The sequence below is a fragment of the Muntiacus reevesi genome, unplaced genomic scaffold, assembly GCF_963930625.1.
Source record: "Muntiacus reevesi unplaced genomic scaffold, mMunRee1.1 SCAFFOLD_50, whole genome shotgun sequence".
In the NCBI taxonomy this organism is placed as follows: domain Eukaryota; kingdom Metazoa; phylum Chordata; class Mammalia; order Artiodactyla; family Cervidae; genus Muntiacus; species Muntiacus reevesi.
In genome coordinates this window covers 1,008,886-1,024,085 of record NW_027077807.1, presented here as the reverse complement: position 1 = coordinate 1,024,085, position 15,200 = coordinate 1,008,886, and the positions used below count along the sequence as shown (strand labels likewise).

Below are 15,200 nucleotides of genomic sequence, written 5' to 3'. Positions count from 1 at the left end.
TGTGTCCATCAGAGGTGACTGAGTTCAAAAATAATTACAAAGCTCCACATCATCACATCTCAAAACGATTCAAATTACCCTCCCACCAACTGTCACCCAGAGTCTACCTTGACAATATTGGCAGGAGTGGCCCATTTATTTATTTATTTTCGCCCATCTCTGGCTAAGATTTTAAAAACCCAAGTTAGGCTATAAAAGGGTAGCAGTTTCTGTCACTTAGGACATTGTCTTCTCTTGAAACCAGTCACTTGCTACAAGGAAGAAACAGATGGTAATAGAAGTTAGTGACCTTATATCCTAATTCAACAATGACAAAAAATCTTCAGGATTCTTCTATGGCATTAAGAAACATTTTTATCTTACCGAGTTCATTCATTGCATGTCTATGCTCTTCATCAAATGAAAGTTTCATTAGAACACACACAGCAGGACAGATCTGATGTTCAACAGGAGCTGGCACTGAAAAATAAAGTTGACATAAACCATAATGCTTTGTTTTCTCAAAGTAGTGATGTTTATTATACCTAAAAAATACTGAGTTTGCAGATATACTTCTCATGCATGGTAGCTTAGTGAATCAACAAGTATTTGCTGAAGAGATGAATAACTACTATACACATGGAAAGGAAAATACAGGTAAAGGGCTTTCCTTGGTTCTGTAAAAATGTTTACCCCTCACCAGCCTTTCATCAAGTCTGCTGGACTAACTCCCATGTAGGTTTATGCTATAATTCAACTAATAACTTAAAAATTATACTGGTTATTTGAAATAATAAAAACATTTTGGTATAAAACTATTTATTTATAATTTATATTTTCAAAGCTGAAAGGCACATGGCTGTATAGAAATGTATAGAGAAACCTAGTGCAACTCTAGTAGAGAAAGTTTATTATATAGACACCAGATAGTAAATAAAAATTTAAAGGAAAAGTGTCTAAGAAAATGTACTTACACATTTAGTGCTATACATAAAGTTTCAAAACTGTTACTTGAAATAAAAATTGAAAAACCAAGTCTATTTTTCAGAAGTAATAGTATTTATTCTATTTAACTTGTCTGAGAACAGGTATTAAGAGCACACAATACAAGTCATTACATAATTGTGGACAGCCAAAGAAAACAATCCAGAAAGATAATGTTCTCCCAGTAAAGCAACTTATTAATTCTCCCTAGCCCTAGGACAAACAGAAAGGACATTTCTGCTATATTCTTACTGTTGAAAATTTTTTAATTTTAAATAAATTCACCTTTATACCTAACCCTAAGAGAAATCTACTAAATCTTTATAGATCAAGTTCTCATCATCAGTCTTTCTCCTGCTCCCCCAATCAAGATACTGACTCGATAGTCCTTTGCTGTGTGTATGTCTATGTGTGGGTTCTTACCAGGTGAAAGGAGGTCTTACCTTATATACTTACTGCTTTTGGTTCTTCCCATAGGAATGAAGTAACTTATCTCCTCAAGGGTCCCAACTCCCATGATCCCTGCTCCTGGGGGAGAGGGTTTCTCCCTGAGAAAAGAGCTGGGTGGCTGATCACCCCAGCAGCTGGGGCCCCAAGGCCTGAAGACAGGCAGTGAAGTGGGAAGGACACTGGGCTGAGGGTCAGGGGGTCTGGCCTCTGGCCCTGGATCCCCCACCCACTACCTGTGAAGCCACAGGCAAGTCTTTTGGCCTCTCTGAACCTCAGTCTCTTCATCTGTAAAATGAAGATGATAATATCTTCTCTTCCTACTTCACAAGGCTGTTCTAAGGATCAAATAACAGATATAACACAGCTCTGCATCCACTGAGTAAAGCGATATGCAAATATAAGAGAATGGCTTGGTCACTCACAGCTGAAGGAACTTACGTAAAGTCACTTTCCTGAGCTTAATCTCAAGAGAAGGAGAACATAATCGCTCAAGTTCTTTCTAGATCAACTATGCTATGACTGTTTAAGTCTACTTTGATTTTCTGTTATTTTCTGGTTGTACTGTAGTGCACACAACATTTCCCTTTGCTAACTTTTTTTCCTAGGGAAATAGAGAAATTAAGCTTTAAACTATGTGAGCGGTGCAGGTGGCTAATATGAATTTCCCACTCTGATTCATAAAGACACCGTCCTAATTAAAAAACTTTTCATTTCAAAAACTTTTACATTTGCTTTGTCACATGCACCATATGGAACATACTTGGATTTTTGTCCTGGTCCATGCCTTGTTCATGGGCTTCTTGCCACTCCCAACAGGTTTCACAGTAAGCTCGTATCTGTTCCAAAAGATGAAGGACTCGGATTTCACGCCTGCCTCTCTTGTCATCAGGCTGTGAGTGAATGATGTTGTGGAGTGCTGCACTGGCCCTGGCCAGAGCCTCTTTACCGCCCCAGGAATTGCTCAACAACACAGAGTCTTTGTCATTGCCGTGTAAAAGCTGGATGAGGAGAGGAAGACATCCAGACTGTCGCATGGATATACAGCTGTCTTGGGAGCTAGACATAGCTAGCAAAGTTCACGACATATCATCCTTATCATGAGTACCAAGCATTGACAACAATGAATACACCATTTCCACCTGTGGGCCAAATGAGTTTAGAAACAAAATTATGACTTTAATAGCCAAAAGCCAACACCAATGAAGTGATGAATGGGATATTAGCTGTAACTCAAACAAAAACAGAAACAAAAACAAAAATCTCTTTCCAGGATGAAGTAATGAGCGTTATTTCAAAATCCATATTGCTATAATCATTATCACCATCTTCTTTATGAGTAAATATTAGTAGTGGTAGTATATAGTCATAAGGAGACAGTAGGTTCTTGCATACCTAAACTGCTATTATCTGGATCAGTGGGTGAAAATCTGTTATCATAATGAAAGACAATCAACTGATTTTTCTCTTTCTCACATCTCCCCCACCCACCACACACACACACACCTACCAACACATACAGAGCAAGAAATGTGGTTTATCTAAAATTCTTTACACAATTAAAAATTTTACTTTTTAAAATCTACAACCATAATCAGTAAAATGTTTTTTAGCAATTACTATTTACTAAGTACTGGTTCTAAGCAATTGCTAACCGTCACCAGATTATAATATTGTTAAAATTATGATATCTCCCTTATACATGTAAAAGTATTTTCTCATAAAGGGATCATATAGGGATGATCCCTGATCATATAGAGATACAAAGTCAATATTCTTATTTAATTTTTTTTAAGCAGCTGGTAAGCATCATTACTCCCTTCCTGTAAATTCCAAGAATTTACTCAGAAGCAGATCAGAAACAGGAAATAGCACCCAGTCATCCTGTCCTGTGATCAACCGCATTTTTTAAAAGCAAGAGCTACTGTGTGAAAGTTGAGGCTATTATAGAAATGCATCATATCTATAAATTAGTGGTTCCAAACCAGGGGCAACTTTAGCCACCTTGAGACTCTTCTGGTAATGTCCTACTATTTGCAAGTGAGCTGTGTGACACAAGCAGGTTACCAGAGTTCTCTGAGGTCCAGCTGTCTCAGCTGCCAAACAGAGTAATTTACCTAATAGGGTTTTCTTTGTGAAGATTAACTAAAGTCACACATGTATACAGGACAGTAGCTGGCATTCAAAAATGTAGTAAGGTCTTAATATTATCATGCAAAAATCACTCCAAAAGGAAATGGTATTCAAGCTGCCAGTTTTCAAGCAATAGTACTCTTATATATTAAAGGTTTTCTTTACAGTAAAAACTACTCGTGTTGGACAGACTGGGGTGGAATTCTAATTTAATTACCATCTTTTTGGCTTTAGTATTCTCACTTAAAAGAGGGGCAAGAATAACACATTCAAAGGGTTTTGGAAAAGATCAGAGATAGTTTACATACAAGTCTTAGCAGTTACTGGCATATTAGTGATCCCAAGTAGTAACTATTGTGAGTTACTAAAAGGATTAAGTTTTATATTAATAATATCACTGCTACTCTAAAATTCATTTCTTATATCGACATTAGTTATGTAATGCTTTTCCTCAGAGCCATTATATTACTAAAGTAAAGAAAGAGTATGTAGAATATGCTATGAAAACAAGGAAGTATTTAGATGTAATGGAAAATATACCGTTTAAAAAATAGTCCCCGTGCTCCAAATGTAGTGCTTCAAAGGAGGCAGACACAGACTGCATGGGCAGGCGCGAGGGCCCTGGGTCAGAAAACGCTCTGTAAAGAAGGAAAGCCCAAGAAGAGCTCTGCAGGCTGGCGAGGACCCTGAGGGTCACTGTGCAGCAGGGTGGGAAGTGGAGGGCTGCACCACTGCAGCCAGGGCAGCCAGGCAGAAAGTCACGGGGAGGGGAGAGCTCAGGGGGGCGAGCCAGCTGTGGGCTGCACCTCAGGATGCTTGCAGAGACCTGGCTGTCATTTCTTTAAGAGACTGCGATGATGGAAACAAAAGAATACTTAAGCCAAAATTAAAAGAAGCATGAAGAATGTTTTAGTAGAGCACTCAGAGTTCTAGCGACAAGACTCTATAATCCGTTACCTTGGTTCCCAGATGACTGGTCAGCCTTCAAGGAGCTTAATGTGTGCTACTAGAGCTCAAAACACTGGCTGTTTCATGATCTATTCGTGTACTTGACCCCTAGAAATTAAGCAAATTATAGACAGTATAATTTAGATTATAGATAAATATAGCTAGCTTCATGCTAAGATACTCCAAATGAACTGTCTTTAGGGTAAATAGCTAAATATACCATTAAAGTGTGAACATTTATAACTGCTCAAAATGAGTATTTTTATCTATAAACTTGAGTAGAATTTAGAGAAAGACTGAAGGAGGAAAAAAAAAAAACTGTTGTAAAAGACAAAGTACAATGTAGAAGAAACCAAACACTGAAGACATTCTAAGAGTAATATTCTTTCCCAAATCAAAAGGCATGAAACCATATTCAGCTAAATATACACTGGCTGGAAGAAAGCCCCATTGAGTGATGAAATGCTTCCCAAGGCCCACTAGACTTCACACTCCAGGATGTCTGGCTCTAGGTGAGTGACCACACCATCGTGGTCATCTGGGTCATGAAGGTCTTTTTTGTGCACTTCTTCTGTGTATTCTTGCCACCTCTTCTTAGCATCTTCTGCTTGTTATGTCCATACCATTTCTGTCCTTTCTTGGTGCAATGCTAGTCTGTAGGAATGTAAGTGAGTAAGACACCCCCACCCTCGCTGCATATGGAGCCTGGACAGGTTGCTCAACATGTAAACACACAGTGCCGTGACGAGCGCAGGTGTGCAGACAGGAGTGGCGGGCACTCAGCTCAGGATTGTAGAGTAAAGGGCTGTCTGACTGTGAACGACAGAGAGGTGTCTCCTTAAAAAAGAGGAGGGTCAGCCACACAGCAGCTCAGATGAGGCAGAGGCCCTAAGCACAGGTCACAAAGAATGTGTACGTGTGTGTGTGCCTGAGAGAGAGAGAGAGAGAGAGAGAGAGAGAGAGAGAGAGAGAGACAGAGAGACAGAGAGACAGAGACAGAGACAGAGAGACAGAGAAACTGACTCACTTGGAGATTAAGAGCTTCTTCTGATTGCAATAAGGAGGATGGAGTTGAGGGACCAAGACTCAAGATAAAGAGAGCAGGTGGGAGACTTTTAAGGAAATTTTGGCAAAGGGCTGCTTTTGATCTACAGGAGGAAATGAATGACTCCTTATGCTGAAGCAAGCATACTGTCTTTAAGGATATCTAAATACTTTGACTGTTTCTGGTGGTGAGGATGTAACACAACCCGTAAGGAGCCTTGTCTTCTAGAATTCACCACCTTGTGAACTACTCCTGTGGTTAAGTGTAGGCCAGATTTTGTGTAAGGCTTTTAGCGAACAGACTGCTATAGATATGATGAGAAGTCACTTTCAAGATAAGTTTACAAAAACTGTGGCTTCCATCCTGGACACCCTCTCTTGTTCTTCTCTGAGGGATTGCCAGATACTACACTATGAACTGCTCTTTGCAGAGGCCTTGGTGGCAAGAAATGATACCACTGGCCGACAGCCTGGACATCTCAGGCCTGCTAACAGTCATATGGTGAGTTTAGAAGCAGATCCTCCCCTCATCAAATCTTGAAATGACTGTGGCCCCAGCCAACATGGCGACTGCAGCCTATGAGAGACCCTGAACCAGAGGCACTCAGCTAAGCTGCACCAGGATTCCTGACCTACAAAGACAATAAATGGTTGCTGATTTAAGCTGCTAAATTTGTCAGGCAGCAATAGATAACTAACATATTGTTTGAAACAGAAGAGAAACAAGAGGTTACATTACAAAGCAAGGAAAAACCCATGTCTATGATGAAACATGTTCTGACATTCATTTCAGTGTAGACATCAATCACCTTTAAGCTTCAGACTTAGTATCTTTCTATATAGATTCTTGATTTTGGGACACTCTCCACTCTGCTCTCCCAAACTCTCTAGCTAGAAACCTAGATGGATTTATTATAAGGAGATTCCAAGAGAACATTCCCATACCCATACTACCTATAAGCCAGAACTTGAGTCTTGAGAATCTTTCCTGGGCCTTTTTATTATGATTAAGTCTGCACCAACATCCTTCAGAGGGACCAGAGAAGCAGTAACCTGTAAGAAATGGTTATCGTTGTTCGGTCGCTAAGCCAAATCTGACTCTCTGTGACCCCATGGACTGCAGCATGCCAAGCTGTCCTTCACTATCTCCTGGAGTTTACTCAAACTCATGTCCTTTGAGTTGGTGATGCCATCCAACAATCTCATCCTCCTTTGCCCCCTTCTCCTCTTGTGCTCAATCTTTCCCAGCATCAGGGTCTTTTTCAATGACTTGCCTCTTTGCATCAGGTGGCCAAAGTATTGGAGCTTCCGGATCAGTTCTTCCAATGAATATTCAGGGTTGATTTCATTTACTATTGACTGGTTTGATCTCCCTGTAGTCCATGGGACTCTCAAGAGTCCTCTCCAACACCACAGTTCAAAAGCATCAATTCTTCACTGCTCAGCCTTCTTTACAGTCCAAATCTCTCATCCGTATATGACTACTAGAAAAACCATAGCTTTGACTATATGAACCTTTGTCAGCAAAGTGACGCCTCTGCTTTTTAATATGCTGTCTAGGTTGGTCATAGCTTTTCACCCAAGGAGCAAGTGTCTTTTAATTTCATGGCTGCAGTCACCATTCGCAGTGATTTTGGAACCCAAGAAAATAACATCTGCCACTGTTCCCACTTTTCCCATCGACTTGCCATGAAATGATAAGACAGGATGCCATGATCTTCATTCTTTGAATGTTGAATATTAAGCCAGCCTTTTCACTCTCCTCTTTCACCTTCATCAAGCGGTTCTTTAGTTCCTCTTCACTTTCAGCCATTAGAGTGGTATCATCTGCATATCTGAGGTTGCTGATATTCCTTCCAACAATCCTGATTCCAGCTTGTGAGTCTCCTAGCCTGGCATTTCTCATGATGTACTCTGCATATAAGTTAAATAAACAGGGTGACAATATACAGCCTTGATGTACTCCTTTCTAGATTTTTAACCAGTCTGTTGTTTCATGTCTGGTTCTAACTGTTGCTTCTGACCTGCATCTCCTTTTCAACACACATTAGAATCAAGCACTTCTCTATCTTCTGGTCCTCCTTTATCCACCTTTCAATATCCACTGCCATCAGAGGCACTCAAATGTGTGCCGAGGGGCCCAAGAAGGACTATGCCTGGCAGTTCAATCAGTACAGCTGGGACACAGTCAATTTCAACTACACTTGCTGGGTACAAATCCCTCTTCTATTATCTACTTGCTCACTTTAGGAAGGGACTCAAAAAACAGTATTTTTCTGAGAAAACAAAACAAAACAAAGTGACTCTAAGAAGTTCACCATAAAGGTAGCAACAGTCTCCAACTCTCTGTGAAACTGTGTAAGAGGGAGAAGAAGCAAAAGAAGCAAGCACCCTCCTCACCTTGCCTTTTTTCATACAGATGGTACACGGAAGTGGCCCAACAGTAGATGAGAAGTTTCTCTTTATTAAAGTACTACAGCTAATTCTACAACCCTTAGTGAATTAATAAAGGTAGACATTAAGTATAAATGCTGTGAATATCACAAAAAGATGTTATGTGCTTTCTGGTGGAAGACCACTATGCTACCTATGAAAGTCTCAGGCATAGAATGAGGGCCTGAGACCAAATCTGATCACATTGCTAGACCCAATACCAATTTACAGGGAATACAGAAGACAGAGAGATAGGTCAAACTTCACCATGCAGATGTTCCTAGCAAAATTCAGACTATGGAAAACTTGAGAAGACAAATAACTTTGGTTATTCAATAAATATACAGCAAAAATCTAAGAGACAAAGAAGAAATCTATAGATTAAAAGAAATTTCAAAGACACACTAACCAATCTCTGTGCATGAACTTTATCTGGCCCTTGTGTCAAATAAATTTAAAAATTATGACATTTACGAAGCAACTGCAAATTTGAAATCTGATGCTACCGAGGAACTACTGTTAGTTTCTTTGGGAGTGTAATAATGGCATAATAGTTATGTATTCTAGGTGTCCTCTGGCTGCAGGACTGCTTTAGCAATTCTGGGCCTTTTGTAGTTCCATAGAAATTTTAGTATTATTTGTTCTAGTTCTGTGAAAAATGTCATAGGCATCTTGACAGGAATTGCATTAAATCTGCAGAGTGCTTTGGGACTTCGGACAATACTACCAAGCTACAGTAATCAAAACAGCATGGCATTTGTACAGAAACATGACAGATAGACACACAGACCAAAAGAACAGGATAGAGAACCCAGAAGTAAACCCACATACCTACAGTCAGTTAATCCTTGACAAAGGAGATAAGAACACACAACGGAGAAGAGACGGTCTTTTCAGCCAGTGACACTAGGAAAGCTGGACAGCTACATGTAAATCAGTGAAGTCAGCACACACCCTCACACCATAAACAAACAAGCCCCCAAAATCCCTCAAATTGTTTTAAAGACATAAGTATAAGACATGATACCATAAAACTTCTGGAAGAAAACATAGGCAAAATAGTCTCATAGTCTCAAATTATAGCAATATTTTCTTAGATCAGTCTCCCAAGGGAAAACAAATAAAAGCAAAAATAAATAAACGGGACCTAGTCAAACTTAAAAGATTTTTTTCCAGTAAAGAAAACTATCAACAAAACAGAAACACAGCCTACAGACTGGGAGAAAATATTTGATTGACAGTCAATATCCAAAATGTACAAACAGCTCATACAACTCAGTATCAAAAAAATAAAAATAAAAAATAAAAGCAACAAAAATCAAAGGATGGACAGAAGACCTAAACAGACATTCCTTCAAAAGGCATACAGATAGCCAACAAATCATGAAAAGATGCTCAACATCACTGATTACTGAGAAATTCAAATTAAAAATGGCCACCATCAAAGCAAAAAGTCTGGAGAGCATGTGGAGAAAAGGAAATCCTTCTACACTGTTAGTGGGAATATAAATTGGTACAGCCACAATGAAAACCGGTATGGAGGTTTCTTAAAAAACTAAAAATAGAGTTACCACATGATCCAGCAATCTCACTCCTGGGCATAAATCCAAAAAAGATGAAAACTCTAATCTGAAAAGATAAATGCACCCAAATGTTCACAGCAACACTATTTATATTAACCAAGACCTGGAAAGAACCCAAGTACCCATCAACAGATGATGGTTTTAAGAAGATACAATGGTTTAAGAAGTCACAAAAAAGAATGAAATACTGCCACTTGCAGCACCATGGATGGAGCTAGAGAATGCCATACTAAGTGAGGGAGTCAGACAAAGACAGACATTATATGAGATCACTTATATGTACAGTCTAAAAAATAATACAAATATATCTACACACAAAACAGAAATAGACTCACAGACACAGAAAACAAACTTACGGTTACCACAGATGACAGAGAAGGACAAATTAAAGGTATGGGATCAACAGATATAAATAATCCAAAAAATATGTATATGTTACTGAATCACTTTGCTGTAGAGCTAAAACTAACACAATAATGTAAATCAACTGTATTTTCAATTTAAAAGAAAGTATTCTTAGACACAGAAAACAAACTTATTAAAGGGGAAATGGGAGGAGGGATAAATTAGGAGTATGGGATTAACAGATACATACACTTTGATATATATAAAATAAACAAGGATTTACTTTATAGTATGTGCATGTGTGCATGCTAAGTCGCTTCAGTCACATCCAACTCTTTGTGACCCTATGGACCATAGCCCGCCAGGCTCCTCTGTCCGTGGGATTCTCTAGGCAACAACACTGAAGTGGGTTGCCATGCCCTCGAGATCTACCCAACCCAGGGATCAAACCCGCAGCTCTTTTGTCTCCTGCACTGGCAGGCAAGTTCTTTACCACTAGCACCACCTGGGAAGCCCTAGCGAATTTTATTCAATATCTTGTAATAACCTAAAATGGAAAAGAATTGGAAAAATACAATATAACTGAATCACTTTGCTGTATACCTGAAACTAACAATGTTAGGAATCAACTACATTTCAATTAAAAAAATGTTATATTCTGTAAATACACAGTGAAGTATTTAATATTTAAGCAAAAAATGATGATGTCTGGGATCTTTTCCAAAAATAAAATCAGAGGACAAAGTATATAGGGTACCTGCAGATTACTCTATTACTCTGTTTGCCTCTGTATATATTTGAAATTTTCCATAATAACAGGCTTAAAAACATATTATTGGCAGTGGAAAAGGTTCTCCTACCATTTCATCTCTTTCCCAGTCTTGTTTGAACTTCATCACTACTTACTGGTTGTCTCACTAGAGATCTGGTTCTAAACATTAAATGGAAAAGCTGAGATCGATTCATAAATGAATTACACATAAAGTTATATACTAAGCAAGTAGGGATCTAGCCCATATAATTTATTTCTAGCTTTCTCTTTTCATTTAACATTCAAGGGAGATTAATCACAGATCAAAAATCCCTCTTTCTAGAAGGGATGTTAGTTATCCCTTCCAACCTACATATATTCATTGCTATTATCTACTATTTATTTATCAGGGACTGTGGGGATATAAAAATGAATAAAACTGGAAAGAATCTTTGTCTTTCTGGAGCTTACAATTTAGTAGGGAGAACAGAAATAACCACATAAATAAATATAAAACTGCAAATGTGGTCTTCAAGGTGAGAAGAACAAGCGAGGACAGCCTGTAATGGGATGTGAACAGTTCAAGCCTCTTGAGAGAAATCACGCTAAAGTTCAGACACACACAAACTGCTGTTAACTGAGTGAAGTGGGATGAGAAGGCACAAGAGGGAATGGGCAGATGGTGTGCAGGCTGCAGCAGAGGAAGCCGTCAAGGGGAAGTCCTGAAGGGCCAGCGTGGCAGGCGTGCTGAGAGCAAAGGGTGACAGACAGCTGGCAAGTTTAGGCAGGAGCCAGGTTATACAGGTCGTAGTAAGGCTTGTCTTTTTCTGAGAATCAATGGATGCCAACAAAGGATTTTACCAAGAGGGTGATTTACTCGTGAAAGATCATTCTGGCAGAGTGGCTGTGGGCAGGAAACCAGGTGAGGTACAATGAACTTCCTTCCCCAAGGGCACTAGGGCAGGAGCTTGATGGATCATATTACTGTGATTCTGAGAAAGTCAAAGAGATTATTTTCAGTTTTGTTAGTGTCAACTGTTTTGTCTCTGGAGCAAATAACAAAAGAAATGAACAAACCCCAAGAGTCTGACAGGTAAAGGGATTTTGGCATAACTGGATCACAGTCTCACAGACACACCTCTTATCTACATTAAGATCTGGAAGTAGCTGTAGCGTCATTAATGTGATTTTGGTTTTTGTCTTGTAAGTTTGTTATGATTTTATCGCACACTAAAGTCTTACATTTTTAAATGAAGCCTATGGTTCTTTTATGGTTTCCTACTCACTTCATGATTATAAAAACTCTATGCTCATTTCCTTAACTTTTAATATTTCTAACAGTTTTCATTTGGGGGACTTCCCTGGTGATTCAGTGATTAAGAATCTGCCTTCTAATGCAGGGGATGCGAGTTTGACCCCTGGTCTGGGAACCAAGATCCCACATACTGCAAGGCAACTAAGTCCGAGGGCCACGACTTCTGGGCCTGCACGGCGTAACAGAAGATCCCGCATGCCGCAGGGAAGAAGATCTCACATGCCACGACTAAGACACAACATAGGTAAATAAGTAAACTGTTTTTTAAAGTTTTCATCTTTGACATTAAATCTAATATATTCAGAGTTAAATTCTGATATAAGAAATGAGATAAGAATTCAATTAAAAAAATAAATATTGAGCTTATTGGCTAGGTGAGGCTTTAAAGGATATAATAATTGAAATATGACCCCAAAGTATTAATAGTGGGTCTTAATCCTAAAGCAAAAAAAAAAGATTTTTGTCAAGAAGACAGAACTTCTTTCTACATATGTGTAGGAACACATGATAATCCCAGAGAACTCCCTAAGTAGTAGACAAAGAACCCAAATGTACTATTGGAATATAATTTTTTTTGCCCTAATTTACCATCTGTAGAGTATTATCCAGTACAATGTGGACCAGTAATATTAAAATGAAGTATATTTTTGTTTAAATGTGGTAAATTTAAATATTTAAATTAAGTATGAGACATTTTAAGCTTTAAATTTTAATGAACTAATAGAACAAATAAATAGTATCATTAAAAGTAATCTATAGGCACTAAAGGAATATTTTATATCAACAGTAAGAAAATTTCCTTAAAATCAACTTAGTTGAAACTGTATTTTAAAAAATCATTCATTTAAAACATAAAATATTGCTTGAAAAAATGTGGAGAATACAGAACACTCCAAAGAAAAATACTCATTAGGATACATTCCAATCAAACTCTAATAGAAAACTGATGGCAGCACAACAAGATAATGTTCTACATTTTAAAAAATTGTCTTCCATAATTTTGCTAAAGATGATAATAGTAAATATGACTAGGGTATTTATTTACTTTTATTTTAATGGGCATTAGAATTGTTTATTTAAATGCTAGGTTTCTATAATCCTGGAATACAACTGAAGATGAAAATATTAACTCTTTATGATTTTTTTAAAAAACACAAAAATATCTTAGAATGCCACAGAGAAAGAGCAAATCTATTCAATGCAAGCAGTAATAACTAGGTCAAATCACATATGACCAAAATGCAGCTTAGTATTTATTTTTCAAAGAAACTCCACTCACATTAATCATTTTAGGCTAAAACAGAGACACATACTTTAGAGCTATAAAATATACTTGGAAATTTGAAAGCTTCATAGTTAAATATAATAAAGAAAAATGACATAGCATTTTAGTACTGAATTCTTCTGGAGATATCCATTTAGGAAGGAAACAGGTCATGTGAGAATCATCTCACTCAGTATTTCTTTTAAAATATTTAAATAGTTAACTAGAAAAGAAATTAATAAAATAATCTATTTACCTGACCGCTACCCACAGTTGCCATGTTGATTTCTGCCACTCCTTGACCTTCATTCTGCCGTTCGGCTTCATGTGAGCCAGCTTCATGCTTGCTCTGAGATGACCTCTGTTAATATGGAGTTAGCATCAATACATACAAAAACGGTGCATGCTTTCTCAGCCCACAGCTTTCCTTCTTTCTTGCTCTAAAGCTCTGAAGGCCTCAATGACACAGGTTCACAAAAGCACGGAGCTGCACTCCATAGCCTCCAGCGGGCTGTCAGCTGCCTGTCTCGGTCACAGCAAAGTGAAGTGCGTCCCTCGAACACTAGGGCTGCACAAGGCAAAGGGTTTTCTGAGACCCACAGAAACACCATCCTCCACCAGCTGTGCTCACATCACTATCGGGGACATAACCCAACTAGAGCAAATAACTGTCTTTTCCGCAAGGTCACATGGTTCTGGTATTTAATAGAGCTGCAAATATAGCAGTTACTATAGCTTATAAATACCTTCTATGTAAGTATATTTATACTTACACACACATATATTTTTATATACATCTGCTAATAAAAGTAATATGAAACCAACAGATAAGCTCTTAGATTCTAATATGAATAAAACCAAAACCTTTTCTAATGTAACCACCATCTGTTAGGTAAAGTGAAAGGGCAAGATTATATCCAGTAAAAGCAGTAATTTCAAGACAGATTATATCTAGTACAAAGCAGTCACTTTGAAAACTATCACCACAGAATCAAAGAAAGAAAATAATCAAGTATCTTTTATAGAAACAATTACCAGTGTGCCTCCTCTAGGAACATTATAGGCAAAATTAAAAATTACACATTAAAAATTGTGACATAATAATGGAAAACTATGTTACAAAATGGCTTCCACTGGAATTTATTTAAACATAAAGCTTTCCTAGACCATTTAAAATGTGACTTTAAAATAATTTACATATACTATTTCCATCAATAAACAAGTGTAAGTTATACATAGGCAAAAGAGAAGTAGTCCCAATAATTCAGAAACAAGAAAAAACAGTACCTTGGGAAAGTGATACCACAAAATTCAACAAAATCATCTAAAGCAGAGAATACAAAGTCAGTGAAGAGAAAAAATGAATCAACGAGCACTAAATCTACAAAGATTTGACACTGACATCACTGAAGATGTCAATATAAAAGTAATTATTGAGTATGTGCTATGTCAGTTACTTGCAATAGGGCTGGAGAACACAGTACTGACAAACCCAGGCATCGTTCAACGCACTCTTCCAGATTTAGTCTAGTCAGGGATGCTATCAAATAATGAAAGAAACAACAGTAAAGTTAAACACTTCGACAAGCACTCTGAAAAAAGAGCACAAGTTGCTTATAAGGATACATAACAGAGGGACATCAGACATTGTGGGAGTCAGGGGAAGTGCTCTCTTAGGAAGTATTGTTTGGACTGAGATCTAAAATATAAACAGGAGTTCTAGGAAACGGGATATGGCAGAGGATGAAGGAAACAGAGACCACATGCAAAAATTTAGGGAAATAGAGACCATATGCAAAGGAGCTGTGATGGGAGAAACGTGGTTTGCTCTAGGATATCAAAGAACTACAGTGTGAAGAGTAGAACAGAGAGATGGTTAAAAAAAGGAACTTAATGATTTTGTTGAATTTTAGTGTGATTCTCAGATGGCACTCATGCCCCCACATAACCAATACTCTAAAGGAAAAAGGTGCA

General features: G+C 37.9%; 1 long non-coding RNA gene across 1 annotated transcript; it reads right to left on the bottom strand.

Annotated features, from left to right (window-relative positions):
* Positions 1–2,456: 2,456 nt before the first annotated feature.
* On the bottom strand, positions 2,457–13,547 carry LOC136155155 (uncharacterized). Its single transcript, XR_010660696.1, has 4 exons — positions 13,483–13,547; positions 11,509–11,639; positions 4,501–4,599; positions 2,457–2,552 (listed from the first exon to the last, which is right to left on the bottom strand). It is a non-coding gene; the product is annotated as an uncharacterized lncRNA (long non-coding RNA).
* Between the last annotated feature and the right edge of the window lie 1,653 nt (positions 13,548–15,200).